The sequence below is a fragment of the Macaca mulatta genome, chromosome 1 (genome assembly GCF_049350105.2).
Source record: "Macaca mulatta isolate MMU2019108-1 chromosome 1, T2T-MMU8v2.0, whole genome shotgun sequence".
Classification (NCBI taxonomy): Eukaryota; Metazoa; Chordata; class Mammalia; order Primates; family Cercopithecidae; genus Macaca; species Macaca mulatta.
In genome coordinates this window covers 36,099,555-36,121,722 of record NC_133406.1, presented here as the reverse complement: position 1 = coordinate 36,121,722, position 22,168 = coordinate 36,099,555, and the positions used below count along the sequence as shown (strand labels likewise).

Genomic DNA, 22,168 nt, shown 5'->3' with positions numbered 1-22,168 from the left:
GTAATACCTCTCTGAAACTAAATATTTCCTTTTTTGGAGAAGGATTAAATATAGGCAGAATCCTATTTTAACAACTATCATCACACTGTCCGGTTCAATATAACAAAGTTCCTTTCCTAGCCAACAGTCCATACTAGCATGGTTTTGTTTATATTTGTTGGTATGCATAGAGGCAACAGTAAAGGATTTTATACACACACACATGCATGTATATATTTTCTTGAGAAATTATATATATACATACATTTTATGCATGTATGTGTATATATACAGATGAAAATATTCAGAGACATAGCATTATCAGGACTCAGAACTACAGAGGTGGTGTCAAATAGGATATAAAGTAGTTAATGTGTTATTAGGATGTAGCAGCAGAGATGAGTGTGTAGCACAGAAAAACACAGCATTCAAGAAGCAGTATAGCATAGCAATTTAAGGCATGGACTCTGGAGTCAGGCTACATATGAATCCCAGTTTTACAACTTGATTAGCAATGCAACTTTTAGCAAGTCATTTACCCCCTTTGTGACTCAGTGTTAGCATCTGTAAAATGGGGCTAATGATAGCATAAGTCTCAAAGTCTTATTACAAAGATTAGTTAATAGATAAGATGTCTGGAATAGTGATTGGTCACATGGTAAGAACTACCATAAATAAGTATTAGCTATTGTCATTCTACAAAGAAAAATTTGGTAATGTGGACCATGCCACATTCCCTTTGGCCCCTAAATAGATTTTTTTTTTTTTTTTTTTTTTTGAGACAGAGTCTTGTTCTGTTGCCCAGGCTGGAGTACAATGGCACGGTCTGGGTTCACTGCAACCTCCACCTCCTGGGTTCAAGCAATCCTCCTGCCTCAGCCTCCCAAGTAGCTGGGATTACAGGTGCCTGCCACCATGTCCAGCTAATTTTTGTATTTTTAGTAGAAACAGGGTTTCCCCATCTTGGTCACGCTGGTCTCAAACTCCCGACCTCAGGTGATCCATCCATCCCGGTCTCCCAAAGTGCTGGGATTACAGGCATGGGCCACCGTGCCCAGCCCCCTAGATAAATATTATCACCCATGTGCGAGGATACATTTTAACAGTCTCATCATGACCTGGGTGAAATAGTCCTCAAGACAATCCACTCCCTCTCTCTTAGTTCCACGCTCACCCAGCAGTTGTCTTGATTACTAATCCAGCTTTCCAATTTTCTACCCCTAGGAAAGGGAATGTTCTGAATGAGATGCAGGTCATCTATCTCCTGCACAGGGTCTTCTCCACTGAAAAATGAAAGCACTGGCATTTTCTGATTTACATGTCCATCTCATGTGAGTGTTCTACTGAATCTGCACCTCTGGGAATACACTCATAAAGTCTAGTTTATGGACCTGCCCAAACTGAAGTCCAGAATCTGGACCTTGGTAAAGTTACCGAGGAAATGCCAACCCAGAGGCCTCTTGGGGGTGCATGAGCTGTGTTCTTCCCCAGGAAAGACCTCTGGTGCTCTTACTTCATCGCTGATGGCAACCACTCAACATGGTTGCAAAACATGGTGGTTACTTTGCTTAGAAATTTTTTTTTAACAGTACTTATGTATAGTAATTCTTCTGAAAATCTGCAATTTGTTAAATACACATGTCAAAATTAAACTAAGCAAAGAGTTGGTAATTCTGTTTTTTGAAAGCTAAAGCAGAAACAGAAGGGACTTTGAACTTTTTATAGAAAAGGAACAAGTCAAAAGTATATTCTGAAATATACTTTCTATTTTCTCCTGCAAGCTCCTGGGTGTTTAGGGTTTGCGTTCCCAAATGATTTGTAAAATAGGTAGTTTTCTGGTGACAGTTGTTGGAATTGGGATGATCAAAATTCCAGTACAGTTTCAAGTTCAGACATAACAGCAATACATTCAGGTCCAGGCTCATTAGAAAGCCTCTGTGGCCTGCCATAGTCAATCTCATCTACAATAGTAGGTTGTGTTCTGGGAACCTGGTAAGCAGGTCACTGACGAACTGGAGTCTGTCCAAAGGCAGGCAACTCCAGGGAAGAACCATCTCACACATATCAGTCGGGATATTTTCAGTCACAAGTAACAAAACACTAGACTCAAACTGGGCTAAGCAAAACAGTTTGTTGACTTGTAGTTAAAATCACATAATTCTAAAGTAGAATTGAATTCAAACAAGGCCTTTCTGGGAGTTCATATGATACAAGAAGTACTCAGATTTTTCTCTCCATCTCTCCACCTGCTTTCTGAATATTGGTGCCTTTTTCAGGTAGGCTCTTCCCTTTGTGGTCCAAGATAAATGTCAGCAATTCCCAAGGTTCCATGCATCCTCATCTTCATCTCACACTTTAAACTAGCATTTCTAGTTCAACTCCTGAGATTTGTTCTGATTGGACTAGTGTAGGTCAAGTGCCCACCCCCTGAACACATCTCTGTGGCCAGGAAAGAGGAGCGTTAGCCTAAGTCATACACTCCACCCTTGGAGCAGGGGCAGCGTCAGCTTCTCCAGAACCAGATGGAGCCCCATTCAGAAATCAGGAGCTATTGGGTAAGGGAAGAAAAAAATAAATGCTGCAAGAGGTAACCAATAAAGGTATGTGCTTCATTACATGAGGAACATTTGAAGGAATAGTGTCCTTAGCTTAAAGATGAATAGACATGAAAAGGACCAGGTAGTTTAACATTTGAAAGTGTCATTTGGAGGAAGCGTTAGATTTACTCTGTGTAATTCTAGTACTGATGGTTATGGGGATGCAGATTTTGATTAAATTTAAGTAATTCACCCACAAGGGAAAAAAATACATTCATAACAAAAGGGCATATAATGAAACTTGAAAATCTTTCTCCTTCTTTCCTTTCCTTTCCTGTGTCTCACCTTCCTCCATCTCTACTCTCCAGAGATAGCCTGTATGAACTGTTTAATGAAAACCTTTCTTAAGATTAGAGTTACCCATAAGGACTTGGCTATGTCTTCAAGTATTGATTGCCCCATTGTCTCAAATAGGATATTTTAAAGATTCTACTTTAGGTGGAACATGGACCAAGTCACTATAAGTAACTATAAGATACTAGTACTCCATGTTTGAGGCAGCACGATTTAAAGATGAGCTGAGACAATTTAAGGGGGAATTCCTGCTTATAAAAAGGTAAGAAAAATTTGAGACATTCAAGAGTAAATGTTGTTTGTTGATGGAACAAAAGAACTGTGAAATCCCCTTTCCCTAAAACCAAAGCAATGATGGCAGTTGGAATGAGTAAGGTAAGGAGCATGAATAACCAGGTAGGAGGATGAATGAAATTGAGGTGAGTAGACATGAAGTTCAGTCCAGTCAAAAAGTACCTGAGGCCAGGTGAGGTGGCTCACACCTGTAATCCCAGCACTTTGGGAGGCTAAGGTGGGAGGATCACTTGAGCTCAGGAGTTTGAGACCGGCCTGGGCAATATGCCAAAACCCCATCTCTACAAAAACAAACAACCAACCAAAAAAAAATTAGCCAGGTGTAGTGGCTTGTGCCTGTAGTCCCAGACACTCAGGAGGCTGAGACAGGAGAATTGCTTAAGTGTGGGAGGCGGAGGTTGCAGTGAGCCAAGATCGTGCCACTGCACTCCAGCCTGGGTGACAGGAGTGAAACCCTGTCTCAAATAAATAAATAAATAAATAAAACAAATCAAAAATTTTTTTAAAAAAAGCACCTTGAACCAGATCACAGAGGCAGGAATTAGCAGAAAACTCAGGAGAAGCAACAACACTCACACAGATGGCCAAAGCCCCTCTGGCCTATGAAAAGGCTGGTTTGACTGAAAGTTATTCGGGATCTTTCCTTTACACATGAATAATTAAACATATCCCATGTATATTCTGAGCTAAAGTAGAAAGAGCAGAAAATTACTTAACTTTCTCAAAATTATTTCACAGCTGAACTTGTTCCAATTTACTCCTAATATGTTCATGAAATAGTAGTGGTTGTAATTTAATGTTTCCAGTGTGATCAGAATCAGAAGCAAACAAAATATTCTAAATTTGCTCTTTCGTAGACCGTAAGAGTAACAGAAATGAGATTATGTCTTGCAGGCCTAGTAAATAAGTAAACCTTAAATATATAAATAAATAAATAAATAAATAAATAAATAACATTCATGAGGGGTTGACTCTGTTTCACATTCAATACATCTATCTAGCATTCAACACATCTGATTTAATGAAAATTTCAGAAAACCCTATGAAGTTATTATTATCTCTATTTCACAGATGAAAAATGAGGCCTGGAAAAGTTAAATAACGTTAAATAATCACGCAGCTAATAAGCAGTGGAAACAGGCCAGGCGTGGTGGCTCACGCCTGTAATCCCAGCACTTTGGGAGGCTGGGGCTGGTGGATCACCTGAGGTCAGGAGTTCAAGACCAGCCTGGCCAACATTGCAAACCCCGTCTCTGCTAAAAATACAAAAAATAGCCAGATGTGGCGGCGGGTACCTGTAATTCCAGCTACTCAGGAGGCTGAGGCAGGAGAATCGCTTGAACCCGGGAGGTGGGTGTTGCAGTGAGCCGAGATCGCGCCATTGCACTCTAGCCTGGGCGACAGAGTGAGGCTCCATCTCAAAAAAAAAAAAAAAAAAAAAAAAGTACTGGAACCAGAATTGGGACCCAGTTCTATCTGACTAAATCCATATCCTTTCCATATCCCCCTGCCTTTATGTATGTGAATGTATAGACAGAGAATGTTCATGACTCTACATGGTCGAATATCATGCATGTGTACAGAGCAATCTCAAAACAGAAGTTTTTAGTTCTTTCTAAAAACAAACAAATTTATCCAGGGGAGAAGATCATCATAAAGACATAAACATGCCTACTGGATTTTCAAAGGCTCCTGTAAGTTCTTTAGTACTTAGATATCTGGACTGCAAAATAGTCTTATTTTTTTCCTTTTGTTGTGGATTTATTTTTCAAGGAGTTGTATAGCAATGACACATTGGATTGTTATTTCTGAGGCTTGTTTTGAAATATGTATTGAAGTCTTATGAACTCTGCAGTTCCTGTGGTCACACATTTTTTCTTAATGACTGTTAAATGATGTGTTTTTTTCAAAAACTCTAAGAGAGTATGACCTTTACCCAACAGGTTTCAATTTTCAAAAAGTATTTCTTTACTTTTACAGTAAGCTAGATATTTCTTTTCATTTCCCTAGTTTCCCATTCACTTTAGCAGACCTTCATGTGCTCAGCCTCTATGCTAAGGCCTGTGAGGGCTTCAAAAGGAGGACACATGGGTTGGTTAAGTTTTCTAGCATCAGCTCCTCAGAGAGCCTGGCCTTCACCACCCAAGCAGACACCCTCCCCCATGCCCACCCTCATCATTCTCTTAATAAGTTACGCTTTTCATCTCTTCGTTTCTTCTCACAATCTGTAATTGTTTAGTTTATCTACTTGTTTATTGACTGTTGTCCTCACATACTTTTTTTTTTTTTTTTTTTTTTTGACGCAGAGTCTTGCTCTGTCACCCAGGCTGGTATGCAGTGATGCGATCTCGGCTCACTCTATCTCCCAGGTTCAAGCGGTTCTCCTGCCTTGGCCTCCTGAGTAGCTGGGATTACAGGCATGCGCAACCACACTCAGTTAATTTTTTTTTTGTATTTTTAGTAGAGACAGGGTTTCTCCATGTTGGCCAGGCTGGTTTCAAGCTCCCAGCCTCAGGTGATCTGCTCGCCTCAGCCTCCCAAAGTGTTGGGATTACAGGCATGAGCCACCACGCCCGGCCGACATGACACAAGTTCTGAGAGGGCAGAGATCTCGTCTGTCTTCCTCACTGCTGTGTCCCCCAGCAACTTAGCACAGGACTTGGCACAGAAAGCGCTGAATAAAAATTGTTGATTGACCGAATGAGTAAATGGATGCCTCCGGAACCTAGCAATGTCTACCACATGGTAGGCGCTCCATGAACCTTTTCTCATAATGAATGAAGTCATCAAGAAAGGAGACAGGATTTGACCTGGTCCTATAGAGAGGCATTCAACCTTTTGTCTGTACAGAACAGGCATTTTTTTTTTTTTTTTTCTGGCAAATGCTCCTTAAAACCATGTGGGGGCTACTAATCATGAAGTACTTCAGAGGTACGGCACATGCTCAGGTTGAGTTAATCAGTGTTCTTCTTTCCTCTGGGCACATTGACTGGTCCCTGGATAGGCACAAAGTCCCACCCAGGTCATTCAGTGTCTTTTTACCACTTATCTTCAAACTTAAGCAGAAGAAAGATATTCCTTTTTTCTCTAGTCAGAGAGCTGCAAGGATATGTGCCCAAGGCAGCTATGTCTTCAAGGTTGGTCTGAGAGGATGATGCCAACAGGCAGAAATTCAAAGGCAGGGGATGGTAAGTGAGCCCCAGTGACCAAGGGCCAGAGAACACGTCTTTTTCAAGGCTTAACTGTTCAGCTTCAAATCTATGAGTGAATCTTGTGTCTTATCGTAAATAACCTCCCTAAAAAACAAAAAGCTAAGTGGTTAGGTTGAATCTGAGAATCTCAAGTAATAAAAATATGGGTAGGGAGACAGGAGTAGGGATGGGCTTTTGGACAAAAGCACAAAGGTTAGATTAAATATGATTTTTAGGAAAGTTCATAATGAAACACTTAAATGATAGATGTTTATGACCTTCAGCCAATGTATATTACTGCTATCTCTAGTATGACCCTCATTTATACAGTTAGCTTTTTCCATTAAAATAGGAAATGGAATGTGATGACAGAAGGAAATACTTAGGATATAAAACTAAGTGGGAAAAGATAGATATGTATACAGATACAGCTAGAATACAACTATATAGAGGACAAAGATGCAGTAAAATTGCAGAGTCATGGATTTTGATTTGAATTCAGTTTCAATTTACTAGGGTGTGAACTTCAGCATATTAATATCTTTCAGCTTTTGTTTTTCTAATCTGTAAATTAGGGATAATATTTCTGAGGCTTTTTGAGAGATAAAATGAAATATAGTATGTAAAACCCCTAGCACAGTGCCTGGCATTTAATAGATGTTAGTGTTCCATCCTGTTAAAAAATAGTAAAACTCGCTGCCTTGAAAACTAGAAGACCTAAGTCTAAATGTTAACAGTACTTGTGTTTAGATTCACCCAACAAATGTTTATTGAAGGCCAACAAAGTACAGGCACTAGGGATAAAACAGTGAACAAAGTGGACAAAGTCCTTGACCTCATGGAGCCTAAATTCTGGGTAGGGATATAGACAATGAACAAAGACATAAATTAAACAGGGATTCACACATCCTGAAGTGCTAAAGATCAGAAGAAGCCGGCATTTGTGTATGTGGAGGTGGTAGTGCAACAAGTTTAAACCAGATGTCCTGAAAAGCCTCACCAAGAAAGTGATATTTGAGCAAAGACTTGAAGGTGAAGGATGGTAGGACTACAGATACTTTTCCTTTTTTCCTATATCTACTTTTCTGATTTTTAAAATGAGCATTTACATGTTATTGTCTTTAATTTCTTATTTTGAAAAAGGGTTTAACTTTTTCTAGTCTTATTAAGGTATAATTGAAAAATAAAAATTGTATATCTCTAAGATGTACAATGTGATGATTTTATCCACATAATAAAGATTTGAAAATATATATATGTTTTTATATGTATACATACACAGTGAAATGATTACCACAATCAAGCTGATTAACATATCCATTACCTCACATTGTCACCTGTGGTGAGAACACTTAAGATCTATGCACACAGCAAATTTCAAGTATACAGTAGGTCAGGTGTGGTGGTTCACGCCTGTAATTCCAGCACTTTGGGAGGCTGAGGCGGGCGGATCACTTGAGGTCAGGAGTTTGAGACCAGCCTGGCCAACATGGTGAAACCCCATTTACTAAAAATACAAAAATTAACTGGGTGTGGTGGAGCATGCCTGTAGTCCCAGGTACTCGGGAGGCTGAGGTGGGAGAATCACTTGAGCCCGGGAGGCAGAGGTTGCAATGAACTGAGTTTGTGCCACTGCACTCCAGCCTGGGTTATGGAGCAAGACTCCGTCTCAAAAAAAAAAAAAAAAAAAAAAAAAAAAAAAAGGATGCAATAGTCACCATGCTGTATGTAAATTCCCAGGATTTATTAATCTTAGAACTGAAAGTTTGTACCTTTTGGTTAACATCTCCCTCCACAACCCTTCCCCCTCACCTCAGCCCCCTGGCAACCACCATTCTACTCTCTGCTTCTATGAGTTTGACTTGTTTAGATTCCAATAAGTGAGATAATATTTGTCTTTCTATATCTGGCTTAATTCACTCAGCATAATCTCCTCCAGGTTAAAGCCTGTTATCACAAATCGTGGGATCTTCCTCCTTTTTCATGGCTGAATGATATTCCAATACGTGTGTGTGTGTGTCTGTGTGTGTGTGTGCACGTGTGTGTGTATAACATTTTGTTTATCCATTCATCTGTTGACAGACCCTTGAATTATTTCCATATCTTGGCTATTGTGAATAATGCTCAATGAGAATGGGAGTGCAGATACAGCTTGAACATACCTTATCTGAAATGTTTGGGGCCAGAAGTGTTTTGGATTTCAGATTTTGAACTATTTCCAGATTATGAGATATCTTAGGGATGGGAGCCAAGTCTAAACACAAAGTTCATTTATGTTTCATATATACATTATACACATAGCCTGAAGGTAATTTTATGCAATATTTTAAATAATTTTGTGCACGAAACAAAATTTGTGTACACTGAACCATCAGAAAGCACAGGTGTCACGATCTCAGCCACCCATGTGGACAATCTGTGGTTGTTTGGCATCATCATCATCCTTGACTGAATTTATATGCTACTAATAAGCAATCATTTCCTCAGACTTATTCACACATAAGTACTTAACAATAAAAAATGTGACATATCATTAATACAGTTAAAAAATAATGTGTTCAGGGTAACTAAGCAGCACAGTGGCATCACCAGAATACCCGTATCAGCTGTGAAACAATGACAATGACAAACAAAGCAAATGTTTTTGCTTCTCTGTCTACAATGCTGCGTTTCAAAAATTACAACTGTACATTGTATTTATTTCTCTCTCCCTTCCTTCCTTCCTTCTCTCCCTTCCTTCTTTCTTTCTTTTCTTTCTTTCTTTCTTTTTCACAGAGTTTTGCTCTTGTTGCTCAGGCTGGAGTATAATGGCGCGATCTCAGCTCACCGCAACCTCTGCCTCCCAGGTTCAAGTGATTCTCCTGCATCAGCCTCCCAAGTAGCTGGGACTTTTTATTTTTAGTAGATATGGGGTTTCTCCATGTTGGTCAGGTCTCAAACTCCCGACCTCAGGTAATCCACCCGCCTTGGCCTCCCAAAGTGTTGGGATTACAGGCGTGAGCCACCACGCCTAGCCTGTATTTCTTTTTTTTAGGTGAGAAGAAACATCAAAAGAAGTTGAAGGACCAGGAAGTGGGTCCTCTAGGGATGAGGGGGCATCTGCTGGCTTTTTAAAGTGTTTCCTCCAGATTGGTCTGCTTCATTAACCACGGTTTTTGTCTTAGAAGTCTCTCTTGATTTTATAAACAGACATTATTTCTTGTTCAATTATGAATGCACACTGCTCAAATCCTTCAATAAGCTCATCACACATTTTCACCATGTCATCTGTAGGCACTTTTTCTGCAGTGTTAGTAACATCATCTTTATCATCACTATGATCACAATCACCTTGATTCAGAATCATTTTCACTATTTTACCATAAATCTGTGAATGAACAACTGGAGCCTCAGTATTGATGTTAAAAACGTCTTCAATATTCACTTCTTCCAGCTTACTTAGAGACTCCAAAGGTATATGTTTTGCATATGTAAGGAGGTCGGGCATCATTTTATTCTCACTTGACATATGGAATTCTTTAGAGTCACCATCTTGTTCATCATCATCACTGAACATAGTTGCAGGACACAGGTTATGCCAGGCCAGTGGCTTTAGTCACTGTGTGCCAAGCATTGCAAAAGCATATATAGCATATATAGCTAAACTCCTTTTGAAAACTTTCCACACCCACACCTCTGTCCACTGCTCTTAGCACGCTGTTGAAGAAAGTGTTTTTATATTTACTCTTACCTAAGAATTTCCTGGTCATGTGGTTGAAATAATGGAGTCACATTTGGGGGAAAGTACATGGCGTAAACTATTTTTGACGAGAATTTCAGCTGGAGGATGAGAATGAGCATAATAGTTGTCAAGGAATAATGAAATCTTCCAATTGCCATCCAGTCCAGCTTCCCTGCAGTGAACACATGCCACTGATACAAATTGTTTGTGAAATCAATCAGAAAAGATATCCCTGGTGATCCATGCCTTTTTGTTAATATAATCACAGATTGGTATAAAATTCACTTTTTGGAAACAGTGAGGATGCAAGCTTTTCCCTACCTCAGCAACTTACACTTATGTAACTTATGCATACCTGCTGCATTGGAACATCCCAGCATAGTTATTCTGTCCTTGACATTCTTCTTAATTCCTGTAGGAGCTGTCTCATTCTCAGTGGTCAGTGTCTTTCTGGGGCAACAATGCCAAAATAGCGATGTCTCATTAGCATTGTTGCTACAGTTTGGATGTTTGTCCCCTCCAAATCTTATGTTGAAGTTTGATCACCAGTGTTGGAGGTGGGAACTAATGGAAGCTGTTTGAGTCAGGCAGTGTGGGGCGGGGGTTTGCAGATCCCTCATAAATAGATTCATGGCTTCCCTGAGGGGAAAAGGCATGAGTGAGTTCTCACTGTACTATAGAGCTGATTGTTAAAAAGAGCCTGGGACCTCCCCCACCCCTGCTTCTTCTCTTGCCTTGTGATTTCTGCACAAGCTGGCTCTCACTTCACTTTCCACCATGAGGGGAAGCAATCTGAGGACCTCATCAGAAGCAGATGTTGGCACCGTATTTTTTGTACAGCCTGAAGACCCATGAGCCAAATAAACCTCTTTACTCTGTAAATTCCCCAGCCTCAGGTATTCCTTTATAGCAACACAAAATGGACTTAGACAATTACAAGCTTGTTCTGGCATCAGATTTTCATCAGTGATGACCTTAACAAATTCATCAATGAATTTCTCTACTGCTTTGTGATCAGCAGATGCTTTACCACAAAATATCTTCAAAAATTTAATACCACATCTTTTTAAAAATTTCTGCAACCAGCCTATTGAATATTCACAGCTCCCTCCAATTTTCAGTTCATTGTTGATAGATCTTTGCTTGTTTCATGATCAGCATACCATTAAGTAGCATGTGTTCACTGCAATGCTGACAGATCCACTCTTTCAATACATAATCGAGATCTTCATTTTTAGCTTTATGCTTTTCTATTTTTCATAACTTCTATTTACTACTTTAAGCATAGAACTTCAATAATTTATCCTTCTGTTTCTTCAGGTCATATATGGTGGCCATTCCAACACAATACTCTTCTATAAGACATTTCACACTTACACTGCTGTCCAGTTTCTCCAATAGCTTGACTTTCTTTCTTTCTTTCTTTTTTTTTTTTTTTTTGAAGCAGAGTCTCCCTCTGTCGCTCAGACTGGAGTGTGCAGTGGTGCGATCTCTGCTCACTGCAACCTGCACCTCCCAGGTTCAAGCAATCCTCCCCTCTCAGCCTCCCAAGTAGCTAGGATTACATGTGTGCACCACCATGCCTGGACACTTTTTTTTTTTTTTTTGGATTTTTAGTAGAAACATCATTTCACCATGTTGGCCAGGCTGGTCTTGAACTCCTAACTTCAAGTGATCTGCCCACCTCAGCCTCCCAAAGTGCTAGGATTATAGGTGTGAGCTACTGTGCCTGGCCTGCAACCTCCTCCTCCCAGGCTCAAGCCATCCTCCCACCTCAGCTTCCTACCACCATGACTTATTAATTTTTGTAATTTTTTTTTTTGATAGTCTTGCTCTGTCACCCAGGCTGGAGTACAGTGGTATGATCTTGGCTCACTGCAACCTCCACCTCCCAGGTTCAAGTGATTCTCCTACCTCAGCCTCCCGAGTAGCTGGGACTACATCACATACACAGTTAATTTGATGGACTAACTAGTGGAAAAGTTAGTCCATTTCAAGTTAACTTTGTGTGTGATGTAAGATAAGGGTCCAATTTCATTATTTTGCATTAGAAAATTCAGTTTTCCCAAGGCCATTTATTGAAGAGATAATCCATTCCCTATTATGTATTCTTAGTGCCCTTATCAAAGATTCGTTGACTATATATGCATGGAGTTTTTCCTGGGCTCTCTATTGGTCTGTGTGTCTGTTTTTATGCCATTGCCATACTGTTTTGATTACTATAGCTTCGTAATATTATTTAAAATCAAGAAATGTGTGCCTCTACCTTTGTTCTTCTTATTCAAAATTGCTTTGGCCATTCAGGGTCTTTTGTGGTTCCACATAAATATTCAGACAGTTTTTTTCTATTTCTGTGAAAAACATCATTGGAATTTTCATTGGGATTGCATTGAATCTATTGAGTACTTTGGGTAGTATGGCTATCTTAACAATATGAATTCTTCCAGTTCATGAACACAGAATATCTTTCCGTTTTATTTGTGTCTTCTTTCATTTCTGTCATCAGTGTTATAATTTTCTGTGTACAAATCTTACACCTCCTTGGTTTAAGTATTTTATTCTTTCTCATGCTATTGTAAATGGGATTGTTTTCTTCTTTTTCAGATAGTTTGTTATTAGTGTATAGAAATGCAACTGATTTTTGTATGATGATTTTGTATCCTGGAACTTTACTGAATTTTAAAATTATTTCCAACAGTTTTTTTTTGGAGGAGTTTTATGGTATCCTACATATAAGATCATGTCATCCACAAACGGAGACAATTTCACTTCTTCCTTTCCTATTTGGATGGCTGTTACTCCTTTTTCTTGCTTAATTGTTCTGGCTAGGACTTCCAGTACTATGTTAGATAGAAGTAATGACAGTGGGCATGCTTGTCTTGTTCTTGATATTAGAAAGGAAGCTATCAGTTTTCCACCAGTGAATATGATGTTACCTGTGTGTTTGTAATATATGACCTTTATTACATTGACATACATTCCTTCTATACCTAATTTGTAGAGAATTTTTATCATAAAAGGATGTTAAATGCTTTTTCTGCATCAATTGAAATGATCATATGATTTTTACCTTAACCCTGTTAATGTGGTTTATTACATTTATTGATTTGTGTATGCTGAACCATCCATGCATACCAATGATAAATTCCACTTGATCATAGTGTATGCTCCTTTTAATGTGCTGTTGAATTCAGCCAGTTAATATATATTTTTTTTAATTTAAATTTTTTTGAGACAGAGTTTCACTCCATCACCCAGGCTGGAGTGCCACTGTGCAATCTCAGCTCACTGCAACCTCCACCTCCCAGGTTTAAGCGATTCTTGTGTCTCAGCCTCCTAAGTAGCTGGGACTACAGGCATGTATCACCACGCCCAGCCAATTTTTGTTTTGTTTTGTTTTGTTTTGCTTCTTGAAACAGAGTCTTGCTCTGCCATCCAGGCTGAAATGTAGTGATGCAATCTCAGCTCACTGCAGCCTCTGCCTCCTGGGCTCAAGCTATTCTCATGCCTCAGCCTCCCAAGTAGCTGGGATTACAGGTGTGCACCATCACACCCAGCTAACTTTTGTATTTTTAGTAGAGACATAGTTTTATCATATTGGCCAGGCTAGTCTCGAACTCCTGACTTCAGGTGATCCACCCGCCTCGGCCTCCCAAAGTGCTGGGATTACAAGTGGGAGTCATCGTGCCTGGCCCAATGTTTGTATTTTCAGTAAAGACAGGGTTTCACCATGTTGGCCAGGCTGGTCTAAACTCCTGGCCTCAAGTGATCTGCCCACCTTGGCATACCCAAGTGAGCCACTGTGCCTGGCCTCAGCCTGCAAAAATTTTATTGAGAATTTTTCCATCTATGTTCAGTATTAGCCTGTAAGTTTCTTTTCTTTTAGTGTTCTTTTTTTTTTTTTTGAGACGGAGTCTGGCTCTGTCGCCCAGGCTGGAGTGCAGTGGCGTGATCTCGGCTCACTGCAAGCTCTGCCTCCCGGGTTCACGCCATTCTCCTGCCTCAGCCTCCCGAGTAGCTGGGACTACAGGCGCCCACAACCGCGCCCGGCTAATTTTTTGTATTTTTTTAAGTAGAGACGGGGTTTCACCGTGGTCTCGATCTCCTGACCTTGTGATCCGCCCGCCTCGGCCTCCCAAAGTGCTGGGATTACAGGCGTGAGCCACCGCGCCCGGCCCTTTTAGTGTTCTTATCTAACTTTGATGCAAGGTTAATACCAGCCTTGTAAAATGAGTTTGTAAATGTTCCTCCCTCTTAATTTTTTTTTTAGAAAAGTTTTAGAAGAATTGGTGTTTATTCTTTTCTGTTTGGTAGAATCCACCTAATCTTTTGTATTTTTGTGGTATCAGTTGTAACTATTCCTTTGTCATTTCTGATTGTAATTTTTTGGGTCATCTTTCTTTTTTCTTGGTTAGTTTACTAAAGGTTTGTCAATTTTGTTTATCTTTTTAAAAAACCAACTCTTAGTTTCTTTGATCTTTTAAATTGTCTTTCTGTTCTCTATGTCATTTACTTCCGCTCTAATTTTTGTTATTTTTCTCCCTTCTGCTAACTTTGGGCTTAGTTTGTCTTTTTTTTTTTTTTTTTTTTTTTGAGACAGAGTCTCACTCTATTGCCCAGTCTAGAGTGAAGTGGCACAATCTCAGCTCACTGCAGCCTCTGCCTTCTGGCTTCAAGGAATTCTCCTGCCTCAGCCTCCTGAGCGTGCCTGTCACCAGGCCTGGCTGATTTTTGTATTTTTAGTAGGGATGGGGTTTCACCATGTTGGCCAGGCTCATCTCGAACTCCTGACCTCAAGTGATCTGCCTGCCTCGACCTCCCAAACTGCTGAGGTTATAGGCATGAGCCACTGCACCTGGCTCTGAGATCTTTCTTTTTAAAATTTAGGTATTTATCTCTATAAATTCCTCTGTTAGAACTGCTTTTGTTGCATCCCGTATGTTTGGTATGTTATGTTTCTATTTCTGTTTGTTTGAAGATAGTTTTTTATTTCTTCTTTGACCCATTGGTTGTTCAAGAGCATGTTGTTTAATTTTTATTAATACTATTTGTGAATTTTCCAATTTTCCCTTTGTTATTAATTTATAGTTTTATATTATTGATTTCAGGAAAGATACTTGATATGATTTCAGTCTTCTTTAATTTGTTAAGACTTGTGCTATGGCTTAATATATGATCTATCCTAGAGAATGCTCCATTGCTCTTGAGAGGAATGTGAATTCTGCTGCTGTTGAGTGAAATGTTCCATGTGTGTATGTTAGGCCCATTTGGTTTATAGTATTATTCAAGTCTACTGTTTCCTTATTGATTTTTTGTATGAATGATCTATCCATTGTTGAAAGTGGCATATGGCCAGGCATGGTGGCTCATGCCTATAATCCCAGCACTTTGGGAGGCCGAGGCAAGCAGATGACCTGAGGTCAGGAATTTGAGACCAGCCTGGCCAACATGGTGAAACCCTGTCTCTACTAAAAATACCAAAATTAGCTGGGCGTGCTGGCACAATTCTGTAATCCCAGCTACTCAGGAGGCTGAGGCATGAGAATCACTTGAATTCAGGAGGCCGAGTTTGTAGTGAGCTGAGATCGCGCCACTACACTCCAGCCTGGGTGACAGAGCAAGACTCTGTCTCAAAATTAAAAAAAAAAAAAAAAAAAAAAAAGCGGCATATTGAATTCTCCTATTATTGTATTGCTATTTTTCTCTTTAGTCTTGTTAATATTTCCTTTATATGTTTAGTTTCTCTGACATTGGGTGCATATATATTTGTAACTTTTATATTCTCTTGATGAATTGACTCCTTTATCATAGTATAATGACCTTGTTGGTTTCTTGTGACAGATTTTGACTGAAAGTCTGTTTTGGCTGATATAAATATAGCCACTTCTGCTCTCCTGTGGTTACTATTTGCAAAGAATATATGTTCCCATCCATTCACTTTTAGCCTATGTAGGCTAAAGTGAGTCTACTGTAGTCAGTATATTATTCGATCTTGTTTTATTTTTTAATTTTCTTAATTTTTTATTTTTTGAGATGGAGTTTGCTCTTGTTGCCCAGGCTGGAGTACAATGGCGCGATCTCAGCTCACTGCAACCTCCGCCTCCCAGGTTCAATCCATTCTCCTGCCTCAGTCTCCTGAGTAGCTGGGATTACAGGCATGCACCACCACACCCAACTAACTTTGTACTTTTAGTAGAGATGGGGTTTCTCCATGTTGGTCAGGCTAGTCTCGAACTCCTGACTTCAGGTTATCCGCCCGCCTTGGCCTACCAAAGTGCTAGGATTACAGCCGTAAGCCATTGCGCCTGGCCTTGTTTTATTTTTAAAATCTATTCAACCACTCTGTGTCTTTTGATTGCAGAATTTAAACCATTTATATTTAAAGTAATTCTTGATAGGTAAAGACTTACTATTGCCATTTGTTAATTGTTTTCTGACAGCTTTGTAATTCCTTTGTTTCTTCCTTTCTCTCTTATTGTCTTTCTTTGTGATTTAATTTTTTGGTAGTGCTATGTTTTGATTTTGTACCCTTTTATCCATTATGTATCTGCTAGATTTTTTTCTTTTTGGTTGCCATGAGGATTACATAAAATATTTTATAGTTATAATGGTCTATTTTAACCTGATAACAAATTAACTTCAATTGCATACAAATACTTTACATTTTTACTTCTCTTCCACCTTGCATTTTATGCTGCTGATGTCACATTTAACATCATTTTATTGTGTCTATTAACAAATTATTATAACTATAGTTATTTTAAATATTTTTGTCTTTTTTTTTTTTTCTGAGTCAGATTTTCACTCTTGTTGCCCAGGCTGGAGTGCAGTGGTGCGATCTTGGCTCACTACAACCTCTGCCTCCCGAGTTCAAGTGATTCTCGGGCCTCAGCCTCCTGAGTAGCTGGGATTACAGGCATGTGCTGCCATGCCTGACTAATTTTTTGTATTTTTAGTAGAGATGGGGTTTCACCATGTTGGCCAGGCTAGTCTTGAACTCCTGACCTCAGGTGATCTGCCTGCCTCGGCCTCCCAAAGTGCTGAGATTACAGGCATGAGCCACTGTGCCTGGCTATATTTTTGTCTTTTAACTTTTATACTAGAAGTGAAAATGATTTACCAACTGCTATTATAGTATTAGAGTATTCTGAACTTGACTATGTATTTACCTTTACCAGTGACTTTTGTGCTTTCATATATTTTTATGTTGCTACTTAGCATCCTTTTGTTTCAACTTGCAGAACTCCCTTTAGCATTTTTTGTTAAAGGATGGCTTTTCTGGGATTAGTATTTTGGTTGGCAGGGTTTTTTTTTTTCATTTTATTTCGTTTTTGTTTTTTTAAGCACTTTGAATATATCTGCTGAGAAATCTAGGATAGCCTAATTGAGGTCCCTTGTATGTGAAGAGTTTCTCTTGCTGCTTTCAAAATTTTCTCTGTGTTTGATTTTTGATGATTTGACCATGTGTCTTGGACTAGCCTTCTTTGGATTGATCTTGCTTGGGAATTTTGAGCTTTCACGAGTCTTGATATCCACTTCCCTCCCAAGATTTGGGAACTTTTCAGCCACTATTGTTTTAAATAAGATTTCTACTCCTTTCTCTTTTTCTCTTCTTCTGGGACTTGCATAATGCACACATTTATTCAATGGTGTCTCATGTGTCTTATATTCTTTTGTCACTTTTTAAATTTGTTTTTCCTTTTTATTCCTCTAATTGGCTCTGGTCCGAAGTGTCTCCTCAAGGGTCTACAGTTGGATCCTCAGACAGAGAGCCTGTTACTAGGTGAATAGATACGTGTGGCTCCCTTCAGGTCTCTGGTAGGACTCCTACTAGGTCACTGGGATGGGTCCCTGGACAGGCGGTGATGGCTCCAAATGTTAGCTGAGAGGGGCTGGAACTGAGTCACATGGCTGTTTCAGGATCCACAGCTGTGACTGAGGTCTAATCTATCTAGGGACTTGACAAGAGAAAGTCTTTATCTGCTTTTACTGGCAGAAGTGACTGCACCTTCAAACGCGCAGATATAAATGCAAGGCTACATGAATCATGAAGAAACAGGCAAAATGACACCATCAAAGGAAACTAATAAAGATCCAATAACTAATCCCCAAAGCAGGCTGGAGCTGGGTCACAGGGCTGCTTCAGGACCTGCAGTTGAATTGAAGTCAGTGGGACTGCCTCCAGGGGGACTGCCCTGGAAAGACAGCTCCTGAACAATGGCTGAGAGGGACTGAAGCTGGGTCATGGACTGCTTTAGGGTTCATAGTCAGGACCCAGGTCAGCCAGCCTGTTATCTGAGGCATGGGCAGGGGTGTCTCCTCCTAAGTCCCTTGATGGATGGTGCTGGTGGGGAGGACCTAGGCCAAATAGGGCTGTATCTCAGTCCATTGGCAGATGGGGCTATTTCTGGGTTTATAACGAGGATCATGGTCAGTGAATCTTCCACCTGGACATGGGCCTGCCTTCTTAAAATGGCTTACCTAGGTCTTGGGCTCCACCTGAGCAACCTCCTACGTAGATCCCAAAGCTCTCACAAAGACACTTTTGTCTGTGGATGGCTGCCAAATTATTGTTGCTATGGGGGGATATGAGCAGGGATCTCCTATTCAACCATTTTGCTGGCATCATTCTACAAATTGATTATTTTTTTGAGACTGAGTCTCCCACTGTCGCCCAGGCTGGAGTGCAATGGCACGATCTCGGCTCACTGCAACATCTGCCTCCCAGGTCCAAGCGATTTTGCTGACTCAGCCTCCCGAGTAGCTGGGACTACAGGCATGCACCACCACGCCTGGCTAATTTTTTGTATTTTTAGTAAGACAGGGTTTCACTATGTTGGCCAGGCTGGTCTCAAACTCCTGACCTTGTGATCCACCTGCCTTGGCCTCCCAAAGTGCTGGGATTACAGGCATGAGCCACTTCACCTGGCCAAACTGATTTTTAGATTTAAAAATACAAATGAGGCGGCTGGGCACAGTGGCTCATGCTTGTAATCCCAGCACTCTGGGAGGCTGAGGTGGGCAGATCACCTGAGGTCAGGAGTTCAAGACCAGCCTGGCCAACATGGTGAAACCCCATCTCTACTAAACATACAAAAATTAGCCCGGTGTGGTGGCAAACGCCTGTAATCCCAGGTACTCGGGAGGCTGAGGCAAGAGAATCGCTTGAACCCAGGAGGCAGAGGTTGCAGTGAGCTGAGATTGTGCCATTGCATTCCAACCTGGGGGACAAGGGCAAGAGTTCATCTCAAAAAAACAAAAAACAAAAAAAAATACATATATTAAAACCAAAACAATTGTATTAAAAGCATGTATTATTATAACTAATTTACTAATGGTTCCTAGCTCTAAAAAATGTTTTTCTTTACACTATTCTGAAAACATCATAATATTCCTAGAAGGCAAGTAATATTTTATGCCTGTTTTACAAATTTAAAATGAATTTCCTCAAGGTCATACAATTAGTAAATGTTAGAATGGATTCTAGAGTTCAGACTTTCATGCCGCAGATCCCATGTTCTCGGGTAAATTCATACTTCTTACGGTCCCTATACACAGAATCATTTATCTTCTCCCAAAATTTACCTATTCAGCTATACCTTCAGAGGCAGTACTCAATTTTAACAATGTAACAGTTATTTATTACAGCCACTGGAGTGAGAACTACAACAATATAATAGTCCCTACACATATGGGAATCTACGTAAATTTTTTTGAGTGGGGTTGTATTATTTAAAAGGCCATATAGAAATGACCTTAACGTGCTATTTAGTATGATGCTTTTTAAATGGTACCCTATTCCAAATGTTTTCTACTAAAATGTTTTCCCTAGAATGAAAATTGAAAACAAGAGGGCACTAACATCTATCAGTGTCATGTTCTGGGATGATGTGAAAATAGCCATTGTGCTCGTTGGCACTTTTTTACAAAAGTGAGAGTTAGAAAATGTACCTTGAGCTTGTTAGATGTGAGGGAGTAAATGAGATATTCCATTTTTCTAAGAGCCTAATCCCCACTAGGTATTTCTCATCCTGACTTCCTTTATAATTTTTCTGCTCATTTCTGTGACCATTTTAACTCAAACCCAGAATTTATGTTTCAATACAGAATCAAAACATACAAATAAACTAAATACAACGGTGCACTACAACTAAAATATACAGTTATAATAAAATATCCTCATAAAAATATTGGCTTCGAGTTGTTAGAATTAACTTTGTGGTTTTCAACAAAAACACACTTTTTCTATTTGTTAGACAAATCCTGAAAGTATCTGAGTCTTTGAAATAGCAGTACTAAAACAAAGTAAGAATGACCTCTTGTTCCTGTTATTCAACACCACCAACACTACAACCAAAAAAAAGAAAGAAAGAAAGAAAAAGAAAAGAAAGAGAGAGAATAAGAAAAAAGAAAATTTCTTAGCTGAGAACCAAAATATTTGCCTCAAGAAGACTGCAGTATTTTCACAGAACACGACACAAAGCAGATGTTCAATACCTGTTAGTTGAATCTTCATTTGAATCCAAATCTGAACGGATGGTAGAAAATTTGTGAACTGTAGCACTCATCAATTCTGCCCTTTACACAACCTCTTTTGTGACTATTTCCTCAACTGATAAGACTTCATTGATTTAGGTATTAAACCCAATAGAACACTGTTTTTTAATTAAGCGCTCAATATATTCGTAGCCTCATATATGTTTTAGAAGATTTGTCTTAATTAGCTTCCCTTTAAATCTCTCTTTTCCTCTCAAACCTCAGACAAGAGTCAGAGTCAGGGTGGAAGCTTTTTCAGGTCAGGATCTATTTATAAAGGGCATGGTGTGTTTAAACTTGTGTCATTGTCAAAACTTGTAGGAAAATGTTCAAATATTTAAAAAGCAAACTAGATCATTTGAAGGGCAAAGAGAAATAGCTTTGATCCATAGAGTTTACCAAGAACTATTTGCATGTTGTATTTTGCAGAGCCTGCACATTTATCTGCAGATTATGAAATGTTTTGTGAACACTAAAGCAGAAAACTCCCCAAAGTAGACAATCTTCTGTCTTCCCTTGTTACATCTTCTCTAAGCTGTGATTCTTGTTTCTGTGCTCTTTAGATGTCAGCAGTGGTAAGAATAGACTCTTTACATGGAGGGAGGAGGATCTGACTGAGAACAGGAGAAGCGGCACATGCCATGCTACCCAAAGGGCAGTTTCTGTCTCTCCCCTTCCTTCCTTCCTTCCTTCCTTCCTTCCTTCCTTCCTTCCTTCCTTCCTTCCTTCCCTCCCTCCCTCCCTCCCTCCCTCCCTCCTTCCTTCCTTCCTTCCTTCCTTCCTTCCTTCCTTCCTCCTTCCTTCCTTCCTCCCTTCCTCCCTTCCTCCCTCCCTCCCTCTCTCAATCTTTCTCTCTTTCTTCTTCTTCTTCTTCTTTTTTTTTTTTGAGATGGATCTCACACTGTTGCCCAGGCTAAAGCTCGGTGGCATGATCTCGGCTCACTGCAACCTGCGCCTCCTGGGTTCAAGCACTTCTCCCACATCAGCCTCCCGAGTAGCTGGAATTACAGGCCTGCACCACCATGCCCGGCTAATTTTTCTATTTTTAGTGGAGATGGGGTTTTGCCACGTTGGCCAGGCTGGTCTTTAACTTCTGACTTTAAGTGATCTGCCCACCTTGGCCTCCCAAAGTGCTGGGATTCCTGGGATTACAGGCATGAGCCACTGCACTTGGCTGATGACTCCACTTTTTAAATCTCTTTTTTAAAAGAAAAAAAAATTGAGCTCAACTGCATGAAATCCACTTTTTAAATCTCTGTGGAAGTAAGAGTAAGAATACCTATGGGGAAAATCATGGCAGGAAAGGTTAAAACCAAAGGGGCTACTTCCCTTCATCTCTCCACCAAAAACTAAAAACTTCAACAACACTTGAATCAACGGGCTTTGAAATTGACTGATCCTCCATCAGTTCTTTGGGTGAGAAATTGGTCTGGGCCATTTCCTTAGTAGAGTAGATCTACTAAGTTATTTCAAATACAGCAACAATCCAGGACTAGCCCATGTTAGATGACTGTGGCTTTTATAAACTTATTTTGTGTGTGGTAAAATATGCATAT

General features: G+C 39.8%; 1 long non-coding RNA gene across 1 annotated transcript in view; it reads right to left on the bottom strand.

The window, feature by feature from the left end:
- LOC114679383 (uncharacterized) overlaps positions 1 to 20,709 on the bottom strand; it is a 37,992-nt gene extending 17,283 nt beyond the window's left edge. The window contains exon 1 of the long non-coding RNA XR_003731212.2: positions 20,574 to 20,709. This is a non-coding gene — a long non-coding RNA (uncharacterized LOC114679383). The remainder of the gene's footprint in view (positions 1 to 20,573) is intronic.
- Positions 20,710 to 22,168: the final 1,459 nt, after the last annotated feature.